We start from the raw sequence: 14,817 nt of genomic DNA, 5'->3' as shown, positions 1-14,817 counted from the left end.
AGTTTTCTGAGGAATCTCCATCCTTCTTACCACATTGATCACACCAATTTGCTGTCCCACCAGCAATGTATGAATGAAAATTTTCGCCACATTCTCACCAACATTTGTTACTTGTATTCTTGATAATTGCCTCTCTGACTGGAGTGAGATGGAATCCCAGCATAGCTTTAATTTGCATTTTTCTAATTGTTAGAGATATAGAACTTTTTTCTATATATTTGTTGACAGATCATATTTTTTCTTCTGTGAAATGACTGTTCAATTTCTTTTCCCATTTATTGATTGAGTTATTTGTGGCTTTGGTGTTAATTTTTTTTAATTTTTTGTATATCCTGGACATTCATACTCTATCTGAGGTACAGGGGGAAAAGATTTTTCCCATTCCACAGGCTCTCTCTTCATGTGTTTCCTTTGCTGTGAAAGAAGCTTTTCAGTTTGATACTATTCCATTTATTGATTCTTGATTTTACTTCTTGTGCTCTAGAAGTCTTGTTGAGGAAGTTGGTTCCTAAGCCGACATGATGGAGAGTTGGGCCTACATTTCCTTCTAGTAGGCATAGATTCTCTGGTCTAACGCCTAGGTCCACTTTGAGTTGTACTTTATGCAGAGTGAGACATAGGGGTTAAATTTCATTTTGCTAGATATGGATTTCCAGTTTTCCCAGCACCAATTGTTGAAGAGGCTATCTTTTCTCCAAGGTATGTTTATGGTGCCTTTGTCTAGTTTGAGATTCTTAAACTCCAACCTTCAACTTGGTGAGCAACATAATAAAAAGGAAGGCCTTCACAACCCATGGCCCATAAGAGTTTGGGTGCTTTCAAATTATAGATTAACCAAATTTATTTTTAAGTCATATTTTCCTATTCTTAACTGGCATTTATAAAATATAAAGACTGCTCTTTCATATGTCACTTGGCAGTAACTCTTCCTCAAGACAGAAAAAAAAAAGTAAGATAAAAGGAGAAATGTAAATCTACCCAGAAACTAAATTCTGTGGGTAAGAACAAAATGTATGAAAGATTCTCAAAGGAGACCATTGCTTAATCATTCTATTAAAACATTTCAGATATCACCAATGGTAGAACCTCATTTCAGCTACAGCTGTCACTCATCCCACTTGCAATACAGTTGAGGTCTCCTGCAGTAATGTTATCACCAATGTGAGATAAGGAGCCCAGCCAAATCTATCTTGGATCATGGTGAATGTCAGTAACTCCTTATGATATGGAAAAGATGGGAAGAAGTTTTGACTTTCTTAACTGGATTAAACCCATAGGGGAAACGATACTGATCTTGTCTACTTTGCCCATCTCTGCTACTGGAGCTATCGCTGTCATCAGCACTCAAGCTCTTCCCGCCAGCCTCATGCAGTCAGGTGTACACTGCTCACACTTTCCCATGCCCCCTTCCTTCTCAGGAGTTATTTTCAGACAAGATTTAACTGTGTAGCCCACTGTCACAGGCTTACTATCCAGCTTTTTATGACCCTCAGCTCCAAAGCACTTGGGTTAAGAAATTGCTCATTCGCTGTCATAATTGTTTGTCCAGATCTAATTTTTGCATTTCTATCACAAACTTCTTTACTGTGAATATAAATTCTTCAGATCTTCAGCCTTACACATAAATATTCATATATGCTTCATACCTGGAAAATTAGACGTTTACTGAGAATCTTCCCTAATATTTACCCTTCAAAATGTAAAATCAAGTACTAAAATAGATTTTTTTAAAAACTTATAAATATGATTTAAATTTTTTTTTCCAAATGAAAATTTCAATGTTAACTAAAATGTTGAGAATTTTGAGATATATCCTAAAGGTTATTTTTAGGAGAATACAGTGGTCAAATATTGTACATTTCCTATATGACTTAAGTCCCTAACAGAAATTATTACTTACTATAAAGAAGAATATTAACAAAGTTAATATATCATTATAATAACATTGATTTAAAAAGATAGATTTATAAAAAATAAAAGGCACTGAAACTAGTAACTCTGTAGTTTTAAATAAAGATTGTATGCAACTTCATCCAATAATTCTCAATTACATTACTCACTGGGGAATAGGAACTGCTATTTTTTATATCAAAATATAGTTGACTCTAAAAACCCAACTCTATGCTAAAAATAGTGTATTGGTAAGAACAAAATTTCTATAAGACTTTATTGTCAAAACTCAATCTTTACATTTGTGTATATGTATATGTGTGAATTATTTTGGAGTGGTTCTGCAACAAAGGAGAAATTTTAACATAAAATATATTATGATTGGAAGAATAATAGCCCATGTTTGCATACTCCATATGATCCAGCTGGATTTCCACTACACATGCAGGATTGGTTTCAGAAACCCCTATGGATGCCAAAATCATAGATGCTCAATCCCTTACAGAAAATGGCATAATATTTGCAATATAACCTATGCACATCCTCTTATATATTTATAATCTCAGATTACTTATAATACCTAATAAAATATAATATCATTAATAATTATTATAATGCATTATTTAGGGAATAATGACAAGAAAAGGAATTTTTCCCAAACATTTTCAAAACAAAGTTGATTGAATTCATAGATACAGAACCCATGAATGTGCAGGGCCAACAAATTAGATGAGGTCAACAAAACTCTGTGATGAAAAAAAAAACTAAGCAGTATCTTCATTTTTTAACAGTAAAACCAAACTTTACAGATTAAAGAGAATTTTCTCTTCTGATCTAGAAAATTACATACAATTCAGTTTTTTCAGTTTGGTTAGATTCTGGCATGTGTGTGTGTGTGTGTCTGTGTGTGTGTTATAGTATCACCCAAAAGACCATCAATTCTAAAATGATAACATCTGAAACTGTTGAAAACTCTTTTAAATGAACTGTAACAGCAGTAATTGTGTTTCTCCGGGTCAACTGCATGGCAAATGGTGCATGAATCAATACATGATGAGATGTATACAATTTATCTTTGTGTGATCCACAAGAAACTCAAGTGTATAATTAGATTATCCATGGCCTGTCATAAGAACAAAATAAATAGAGCCTGCTACCTGGGAGAGAAAGAAATGGAATATATATGGGCCAAGGTGGCTGGCAAGATGCTAGAATGGTTGAGGAGAAAAACTTTGCTTTAGAAAGGACTGGGAGCAATGACACAAAAAAGGTAATCAGGTTCTAAACTCTAGAGTCAAGATGTATAGCTCTTGCATATAGTATGATTATAACATATATAACTTTTACATATTTTATTATACTGGATATCAACTACACAGACATAATATTTAAAAGTGCAAATAAAATTTAACTGAGGAGAGAAATTTAGAAAACTAAGGGAATTTAATTATTTATCAAGTAAATGTCTGTTCGATTTATTGTAATAAAAATACATTACCTTTGTGATTTTTTTTATGAAAAGGTCTTTTTAAACCTATACATATTTAAAAGAACAGAGGCAGGTCCTATGATTTATAGGTTTTCCCCAAATTTCCATGTGCTGGAAACATGGTCCCCAATATAATGGTATGGAAAGGCTGTGGGACCTTTAGAAAGTAACCCAGGCTGCAATGACTGGATTATTACCATTCCTCCTATGATTTTGTTATAGCAATACAGCAATATAAAACAGTTAAAGACTATATATATATATATAGTCTTTAACTGTTTTATAACTGTATATATATATATATATATATATATATATATATATATATATATATACTTTAAAATGAAATATTTGGGGGTGGTAGAATTATAGGCAATTTCTAAAATCTTCCATCATTAATCAATTATGTTTTAAATATGCAATCTGATGCTGTGCCTTGGTAGACGTAATATATTTGCTCATTCTTCCTTCTCTGTCTGACCTTTTTCTAAGCATCAGAAGATGCCCCTGGTAGTTATGTTTAAGTGACCCATTCATCTTCCTCTCAGAGTGGATCTCAATTCTTGACTTTGACCTGACTGAAGACATATCTCATCCAATCCTTTGTGCAATAACAGGCTCTACTGCTTACTGATTCTATTTCTCTGAATATATTTCTTCAAATTTTGCCTATAAAACAAAATATTTAAAAGAGTAAAGCAAAAATCTTCACATCCTTGTTCTGATAATCTTTTTGTTTGTTTGCACAGTATTCCCAGAGTGGAAGAAACTGTCACTCAGCAGTAAATGTATCCTGCTGTCATAAGCACTCAGGTTTCACATCTTATTGTTTATAAAACAGAAGGAGTTTATTGCCTTACACATCATCTCCAGTCGTGGGATTATCACATACAGTGTTGACCTGTTTGGAAATGAGAATGAGTCTTCAAAATCACAGGTAGTGATATTTTTCTCAACAAGGAAAGATTTATAAAATAGAGAGAGGATAAATGTCATATGCTGAGACATTAACTCAGTTTTATTACTAGGCTCAGAGAAAACATTTCTTACTAAAATACTAAATATGAGTCATGGTAAGAAAAGATATTAAGACATATGAGTGTAAATTTTCAAATATTTCCAAAGAACATATATGAAAAATTTGTGTTTCTTTAAAACGTTTTCAACTTAGATCTAAAGAAGTATTTTCCTTTTTTATGATAGTATCTTTTTTATGATAGTATGTGTCATCCATAGATCTCAAAGCATAAAGGAGAGACTTTTTAATCAATGACTTTACAAGGAATAAAATAGCTACTGTAGCTACTTGCACTGAATTAGTTTGACTTTGAAAGTTTGTACTGATATGATAAAGGGTTACTTTGACTAATGGAATTTAAAATCAGGTATTTTAGAGAGATCTAATTTATGCTTCTGAGAAAATTGTCCCCCACTGCTACAGAGTATGCCTATTCCTTCCTCAAATTCATATATTGAAATCCTAACTTCTAATATGATAGTATTAGGCGGTGGGTCCTTTGGGGGTAATTTAGCCATGAGATCTAGTAGAACTCTCATGAAAGGGACTGCCATGTGAGATGATGGCCCCTATAAAGCAGGAGGAGAGCCTAACCATGCTGACACAGATCTCAGACTTCCAACTTCCAGAACCATGAGAAATAAGTGTTTGTTACCTCAGCCACCTAGGGGGTATTTCATTACAGCAGCCCAAACTAAGACACCCACTTAATGTATTTTCCCTAACCTGTTATAGATGTGCCTAGTGGTAAAAGAAAAAAAAAAATTCTGTTTTTGGTAAAATACTAAATTTCTTCCCCCAAGTGCATCCTCAGACTAAGTAATATTATTTAGAAGTTTTCAAAGCAACATAGGCCTGTCAAGAAAGAAAGCCATATAGAAGAAAAGGATAATGTTTGGTATTCAAGTTATACTGTTAGTGGGAGTTTATCTTTATGGATGGCAACGTGGAATACCTGTTAAACCTTTAAAATAAATAGTTTTAGTTATTTCTGACTCACCATTTTCATTTCTAGAAAAGCCATGCTAAGGAAATCATTTAAAGTATTGCACCAAAATTAGCTGGTACAAAGTCCAATAAAAATGCAACATGATTTTGGATTTTGGACAAAAACTGAATTAACTATAATAAATTTGTGCAACAACATATCATACCATCAGTCCAAATAAAGGAAATAAACATGCAATGACAGTGATAAGCAGTCCTGAAATATTACCTGAAAATAGTCAATTGTAAAGCAAAACCCTAGACCTAGAGAACATTCCACCAACAACTTCAGAATACACATTCTCAACTGCACATGGATCATTCTCCAGAATAGAGCATGTTAGTCCACAATACAAGTCTAACAAATATAAGATTAAAAATCACATAAAGATCTTTTCTGGTCAGAATGGTATAAAATTTGAAATCAGTAATAGGAGGATATTTCAAAAATTCACATGAAAATTTTAAAACATGCTCCTGAACAACCAATAGAGAAATTGAAAGGGAAATGTCTTGACACAAAAAAGAATGCACAACATATGAAAACCTGTAAAATACAGCAAAAGCAGTTCTAAGAAGTTTATAGCTTATAGCTATAAATGTCTATAGTAAAAAAGAAAATCTCAAATGACCTAATGTTGAACTTCAAAAAACTAGGAAAGCAAGAAGAAACTAAGCCCATAATTACTATAAAGAAGAAAATAATAAAATCAAAGAAGATATCAAAACAAAGAATTGGCTTTTTGATACGATTTTTAAAAACTGACAAATTTTAAGCTACACTAATTAAGAGAAAAAGAAGAAAGACTAAAATTTTAAAAATCAGAAGATAAAAAAGGAGACATGTTACAACAACCACAACAGAAATATAAAAAATTAGAAGAAACTATTATGAACAATTATAATACCCAATAATTGGATAACCTAGAAGAAATGGATAAATTCCTTGACATAACTCACTAAGATTAAATTGAAAAACAAATAGTAAATCTTAATAGACCAATACTGAGTAAGCTGCTGAATTCTATCAAACAGAAAAGAACTCTAGACATTCCCAGACTCACAATGTTTTGACATAGAATTTTTTAACTTTACAATGCAACACACTTTTGGGAAAATATACTTCAAATTCTGAATTATTTCTCTTCAGTTTAGCATGTGCAGTTAAGATACCCTCTCATAACGCTGAATAGCAGTAGAGAGACACAGCTCCAAGTCAGTCACACCATTGTGGGGTTAAACAGAACACTCTTAACAGTGTACTGTTATAAAGTCCCTATGTTTGATAAATTTAAAGGCAGTTTCAGATTTTAATTTTTTAAAATCAGAATGGTTTTAATGCCTTCCTATGTCTGAAAGCATCTGTAATATCAATTATGCTTTTTCCCCTTTTTTATTGGTTCTTTTTAGTTATACATACATGATAGTAGAATTTATTTTTATATAATTATACAAGAATGGAATGTATCTTATTCTAGTTAGGAGCCCATTCTTGTGGATGTACACAATGTTGAGATTCAGTCAGTTCCTGAGCTGTTATGTTGGAGTGTTGGACCCACGTTTTCTTCTAGTATGTGCAGGGCTTCTGGTCTAATTTCTAGGTTTTTTATCCAATTTGAGTTTATTTTTGAGCAGGGTGAGAAATAGGGGTTCAATTTCATTCAACTACGTACGAATTTCCAGTTTTCCCAGCACCATTTGTTGAAAAAGCTATCTTTTCTCCAGTGTATGTTTTTGGCACCTTTGTCTAATACGAATATTATATATTATATATTGGTCTAATAAGATTTACTATTTGTTTCTCAATTTAATCTTATTATATATTGTATATTTGTGGATTTGTCTCTGTTTATTCTGTTCTGTTCCATTGGTTTTCTTGCCTGTTTTGGTGTCAATATCGTGCTGTTTTTGTTACTATAGCCCTGCAGTATAAATTAAGGCCTGATATTGTAATGCTTCCTGATTCATTTTCTGGCTGTGGATTGCTTTGACTATTGTGGGCCTCTTATTTTTTCAGATGAATTTTATGCCTGCTTTTTCAATTTCTATGAAGAACATCATAGGAATTTTGATGGGAATTGCATTGAATCTGTATAGTGCTTTTAGTATTATGACCATTTTGACAATATTAATTTTGCCTATCCAAGAACATGGGAGGTTTTTCCATCATCTAAGGTTATCTTCAATTTCTTTCTTTAGTGTTCTGTAGTTTTCATTGTAGAGATGCTTCACCTCTTTTCTCATATTGATCGCCAAGTATTTTATTTTTTGAGGTTATTTTGAGTGGAACAGTTTTCCTAATTTCTCTTTCATATGATTCGTCATGGATATACAGGAATGCAATAGATTTGTGGTTGTTAATTTTATATCCTGCTACTTTGTGGAATTTGTTTATGAGTTCTAAAAGTTTTCTGATGGAATTTTTGGGGTCTTATAAAATTGTGTTATCAGCATATTATTTCAAGATTATATGCTTTGTCTTCATAGCCTGAAACTCTATCTTCCAGGTGGTCTAGTCTATTGGTGATGCTTTTCCTTGAATTTTTAATTTGGTTTATTGATTATTTCATTTCAAGGATTTCCAATGGATTCTTCTTCAGGTCCTCTCTCTCCTTATTGAAGTGATCTTTCACTTCTTGTATTTTCTCTCCAATTTCACTCCTTACATCATCTTTTACCTCAGAGATCAGTTTCACTGTGAACTTTCTAAATTCCTTCTCTGACATTTTCTCCACTGTGTTGTCCATAGAGTCTTTTGTTGAAGCATTCTGAGTTGTCTGGGGTGACTCGTTCCCTTGCTTTTACATAGTGTTTGTGTGTCTATGCATCTATCTGAATGGATCTGAAGCAGCAGAGTTTCTACCCTGTATTAGTCAGGGTTCTCTATAGGAATGGAACCAACAGAAGATATAGATATAGATGATACAGATATAGATATAGATATAGATATAGATATAAAGGGTACTTATTAGATTGGTTCACATAACCAGAAGCTAGACAATCCCACATGGCTGTCTGCAGGCTGGAGAGCTGGAGGAAGCAGTAGCTACACAGTCCAAGAGGCTGAAGCCTCAAAACAAGAGGGATAAATGATGCTACCCCAGACCAGGACCAAAGGTTTCTGGGAACTTCCTGGAGAATCACTGGCAGACTCCAATTTGGAAGGGCAAAGGAGCCAGAGTCTGATATCCTCAGGCAATCACAGCAGCAATTAAGAACCTGTTCAAAAAGAATCAAACTTGCATCTGCTGCTGCATTCTTGTTCTTCCAACTTTTATTCCATCCAAGCATCCAACCTATTGGATGGTGCTGCCCATAGTAGGGAGAGTCTCCACTTAAGTATGCTAACCTATGTGCCAAACATTCTTAGACACACCCTCACTGACACACCCAGAAGCCTCTTAATCTTAGGTATATCTTAATCCAATCAAGTTGACAATTCAAATTAACCATTACACACCCTATGAATTTATAGTGTCTCTATTGGTTTCCAGTACCTCACAGATTAGGGGGAGCCAAATAATATCAACAACCTATGTAAACAATATATATAGAACTAATAAACATCAGTTTTATCTCTTAAAATTTTTCAAAATATTTCAAAAATTTGTAAAATCTATGAGACAATCATAGGCTCAAAAAAATTAAACCAAAGAAAATATTAAGCAATTATTAGTAAGCTTAACTATAGAACACTGCATTTTTGTAAAGTCAAAAATCAATATTAGTTAAAAAATATATTTGTATTGGCATCTTTTCAGCCTAATAACACCCCACTGTGTGGGTGGAAGGAAAAGATAATAGACATATCTAAAATTAATAAATCAAAGGGAAAGAATATATAGAACACTTTAGAACTACAATTAAATACAAAAGGAAATAGCTTAAGGAGCAAAAACTGGTTGTCATGGAGAGGCAGGACTAGGGAGGGGTGAGATAAGAGGGCCAAATATTTTTTTAGACCTTTTGAACTAAACAATATGCATTATTTTGATAAAAAAATATTTGTTTCCTAAATAAAATACTGTTTAGAGTTTATATTTAATGCTTACTTTTTATTAATACAAAAGCCACATGAAAGTATTTTCTTCCCTATCAAGTTCCTGATATTTAGCTGAAGTATGCAGGCTACTAATACAATATATTGAATCAGAATTTCCCCAAGAACTCACATTTTCAACTGGAACTTTAAAGCTATTTAAAAGTAAACAATGTTAAGTACCACATATTCTAAAGAAATGAGTCAGATCATTTGGGAGAACTTAATAAGAGATGATGTAAAAACTTTCATTAAATCACACACAAAAAAAATTTAGAGACATCTGATAAAATACTATCACAGTTTAAATGTCTGGATACTATCAAAATATAAACTCCTTAAAGGCATGCATCAACATGTTTTCCACTAAAATTATATCTTTAGGAACATTACATGGGAAATCATTTTAAAGAGTAATATTAGAAGACTAGTTTTTAGAATCTGCCATATCATTTGATACATAATACCAAAAAAAAACTACCTGCAAAATAATTTCTACTGGAGCTCCATTTTAATTAGTGCCAGCCCAGAAGTCAAATGATTCCTTATAAAACTATCAAGAAGTAAAATACATTATTGTTAATCACATAACTAGTGTACCAGCAAGGTGATAATTTCTATATTTGAGAAATAACAGCCCATTTTCCATCTACTTTTATGAAGAAGTATGGGTGGTATAAAGTTATTGCATACTCTGAGTTAATGCCACATTCTAAAGCCAACCTGTCTCCTACTTTGTCAATTTTTCCCAAATAAAACAAATAAGGTTGCCACTGGCTCATGTAGATAACAGCTTTCATCGGGGCCTCTACCTTCCATCATTGATGTATTACGCAGTTCACCTATACCACCCCTCTGCCAAAGTGGATTTTGACTGTCACTACTTAGTTGGTTTCCCTCAACTGTTTTCCACAGGAATTATCTGTGCTATCAGGGAATGACTTTACATAGCTGTATCTCAAATGACTGTTCTAAAATAATAGTCTTTGTGTATAATAAAAATAATAGGACCTACCTTATAAGTTGAGAGTTTTTTGTGAGGTAATGCAAAACATAGCACAGCATATAGTACATAGATCTCAACGAATACTGCAAATTATTTTAGTACTTATATTAGGGAATAGAATGAAAAATCAAGACCCAAGAAAAGGTAAGCAAAGCAAAGAGGAATAACTCAAAGTGGTAGGGCTTATTCTGTTGCAAGGTTTATGCCTCTAGGCATTTAATCTAGTAAAATGAATAGAGGTATTGTAGAATCAAAGAAAAAAAACATCACTTAAAACACCTTTTACAGAGCTTGAGATCCAAAACCACAAGATACCATTGTAAAGGTAACATATGGGAAATTTGATATAAGGGCTAAACTGGGATTTTCACCTGTGCATTCAAGATTTGCAAGAAAAGCTTATAGGTAATCATTTGAGAGGGTCCCTCCATAATTCCACAAAATACCACATACATAAGCATCATTCATTTCAGCTAATCACTCTCAAATTGCAGGTAGCAACCAGTTGGTGAAACTAATTATCCAACTTGTGAAGGTCTTTTCCTGTCTCAGTGGAACTGGAGTACTTAAAAAAAAAAAATACAGGAGTCTTCATTTCTTCTTTCAAAAGGTCAAATGGATAAGTATTCCTCAAAGAGACTCAGTATAAGAACTAGGAAATGAAAAGAGAATTTGATTTTTTTTTTTGAAGGATGCTTTTGCATTCATTAAACAAGTATTGTTTCGTCTCCTCTGTAGGCAAGTCTCTATTAGTAGATAAGGGCTTAAGGACCACATTATAGGATTCAGCAGTTTTCTCTTTGATGGAATTCCTGCCACTAGATTCAGCCTACCAGTTGTATGAAGAGCATGATGAGGGTCACAGTCAGAGTCCCAAGTGGGATTCCAGCAAGCATAGCCAGAGAAGATGACCCAGAACATATAAATATTTCTGCTCTTTAACTCGTCACTATGTTTGTTTTTAACCTGTGCCTTGATTTTTGCATCTACACTGGGAGTACAGTTGCCCCTGCCCCAACCTAATAATTTGTTAAGGTATGTGAACCAGATAAATCAAAATAACATTCTGTCATATGAAAATGTTTTACATAGCAATGAAAATCCATATTCCAGGGATTCATTCAACATCTAGTTCATCAAAATCTCTGGGGCTGAAGGTCTAGGAAGTGACTTATTAGTTTAATAGTGTGCTTCTAAAGTTTATAGTGTTTTGTGAACTACTTAACTAAATTAAAGTTTTTTTGAAAGAGAAAAAAAAGAATTATTTTAGGAACAAATGGAAGCTATCCATAATATTGGGGAGTAAATGTACAATAAATTCCTGAAATGTTTACATTCACTAAAGGTATTTGATTTGCAACATACAAAGTATCAAAGTCCATGATGAAAGTAATATGAGAAGTCATTGTGAGGTCATGTTCCAACTAAGTTTTATTTCTTTCTATCAGGTGTCAAAGAATGTAGTGGAGTTCAACAAAAATAAAGAAAGGAAACAAAAGAAACATAGAAGAGAAAAAAAATATAGGCATACTGCAGTATCTACTAGTTTTAAATTTTTTCAATTCCAATTAACAGAAAAGGAATGATAGTCCATAAGTAATTATTCTTGGCAGCTACGTGAAAGTTTTGAATGATAGAATAAAGAGAAAATAAGGACTTTTAATTTAATACTAAGATCCTCGAAATAATATATGCAATGGTAAAGATAAGGTGAAGAATACAGAAAGGAAGCAAATGTAGAAAGGAACCACATGTAGAATCAAAAATAAAGGAATACTAAAACAAGGACAGAGAATTTTTCTATAGTTACCTCAATTGAAGGTTTTCACAGCATTATGCAGTTTAAAAAGAACTGAACTTCATGTTGTGGTTATATGCATGCATGTATTAAAATGAATACATTCAGTAAGCTATGCACAGTTCTTATAGAATTTCTGATTAATAAGTCACAATGAATCCTATTTTTTCTCTAATATATTAAAGTCACAAGTTAAAGAATCTCCTCATGCATTATTAAAAATCAGATGTCCAAATGAAATAAAGTAGACTGTACTTCCAGTAGTAATTGTAAGGGTCTCACCTTCCCACAGATAACAACTATAAACTCTAGAATAATTTTTTAATTATATAAGTTTATTTGAGTTCAAAGAATAGCAGGCATATTCTTCCCAGGAGTTGCCATTTAAAAGCAGGGACTGAAGGATATGAAATAACCACCTATAGGGAGAAAGAAGCAAACAATGAGCTCTGAGCTCTGGACCTTCATCTTTTCCCAGTAAAAATGAGTCCTGGGTGGAGAAGACAAATGATGGGCTCTGGGCTCTGGACTTTCATCCCAGTAACAATAGGTTTTGAACTTTTACAACTGTTTTCCAGATTTAGGCTTTGAACCTGCACAACTAGTTTCCTGATTGCCCAAGTTTCTAATAATTCACACTAAACATTCTGCTATGATTAAACTCTCATTAAAATCTATAAAAAACAGACCCCTCTTGTAACCCTTGCCATTTTCTCCCTGAAAATGTACCATTCCACCACTGCTTAATAAAGATAGCTTGCTGACCCATTGAGGTCTGCTCCCATTTCAGTTATTTTTGCTTATGGGGACTAGCACTGGGTGAATACCTTGCTCTCACGGCTTTTAGCCTGCCAGTGCCATACTTGGTGGCTAAAATCCAAATAGAAAACCTACTGTCTTTCTCATTTAAAGATCCAGAGGGCAGAACTTCAAAGAACCATGCGAAGTAAGAAGGAAAAACTGAAAGAGAGAAAGCCAAAAGAGCCCAAAATTCTTTTGAATACATTTTGCCTAAATCTCTGTTGAACCCCTGAAGAATGAATGCCCAGGAATATTTCAAGCAACATAACTAAAGTTAAAGAAACTGAACTAATAACTGAGTTACTACCCAAAATTTAGTTGCAGATTAACCAAGCAGATAAATACCACTGGCTGAATCAGATTAAAGAGAATTTACATAAATGAAGAGACAACTATGTTTATCAATCAAAAATTCACTATTATTTAGATGTCAAGTCTCCCCAAACTAATCTGTAAATTCTACATAATCTCTTTCATAATTCTAGCAATCTTTTACATAGAAATTGATAAGTAGCTTTTATAATTTATATACAGTAGCAAATAACCTAATAAATCCAAAGGAGTTTTACAAAATGATGATCTTGAAGGACTTAGGCTAACTAACTTCAAGAATTACTGTAAAGTGGAGTATTCAGATGGTATGGTGCCAGCATAAAGACTGACAAATTTAACAATGAGAAGAATAAAGATACCACAAATAGACTGATATATTTTTTATAAATATATAGAATAAAGATACCACAAATAGACTAATAAATTTTTTTTAAATATTAAATTGCACACTGCAATTTAATATTTTTTAAAAATTTTTTAAATAAATTGAAAATATATCAAAGCAATCCAGAAGGATTTTTTTTCTCAACAGTACCCTAGAGCAACTTGATATCCATATGGAAAAATAAAATAAATAAAATATCCACAAGCCCTACCTCATACCATAAACAAAAGTTATTCCAAAGTAGACTGTCACCTTAAACCTAAAATTTTAATATATTAAGCCTTTTTTGGGGGGGGGAATATCTTTGCATCATCAGATAAATCCTCTTATAAAAACTGGCAAGCTTGATTAAAACATTTCACTTTTCCAAAATTATCAATTAAAATTTAAAATGTCATGGACAATCTTAGAGGCCATGTGGGTAGAGAGACTAAAGCACACCTAAACTCTCAGCAAAACTTGTCCTGACAAGGGCAGAAGGTGAGCCCTGGCAAGGAAAATGACACCAGAGGCCAGGTGCCAGCCAGGGCAAATTCAGATGGTTTCATGGCAGGCCACATCAAAAGTTAATCTGTGTCCTCCAAGCACACCTCATTTGTGGGTGGGGCAGGCCCAGAAAATTTTGTGCTCATTCTGGGATTAAATCTTTGATACACAGAAATTCAAAACTGCAGGAGAAGATTAGAAATAATATTAAATTCTCTTCAAATTTTTTAAAGAGAATAAGATTGGTGAGATAGAGACTGAAAGAAAATACCTCTAAAACATGTATCTGACCAACAATGGATACCCAAGAAATATAAAGAACTCCTATAACTTAAAAATTAAGATACAAAAAAATCCTTTTTGAGCAAAATATTGAAGCATATTCGTCTCAAGAGGAGGTGTATGTAAAGCCAATAAAAATATAAAGAAATGTGCAGCAGCATTAATGTTCAGGTAAACACACACCATGATATACCTGCATATACTCATCAGGAGGGTTGGAATCAAAGACTGGCAACATTAAATGTTGGGTAGAGTATGGTAAAAACAAATTGTTCATACTTTGACAATGAAATTGCAGTATGA

This window comes from Marmota flaviventris, chromosome 4 (genome assembly GCF_047511675.1).
Source record: "Marmota flaviventris isolate mMarFla1 chromosome 4, mMarFla1.hap1, whole genome shotgun sequence".
Lineage (NCBI taxonomy): Eukaryota > Metazoa > Chordata > Mammalia > Rodentia > Sciuridae > Marmota > Marmota flaviventris.
The sequence above is the reverse complement of the archived record's forward strand: the minus strand, read 5'-3'. Positions refer to the sequence as shown.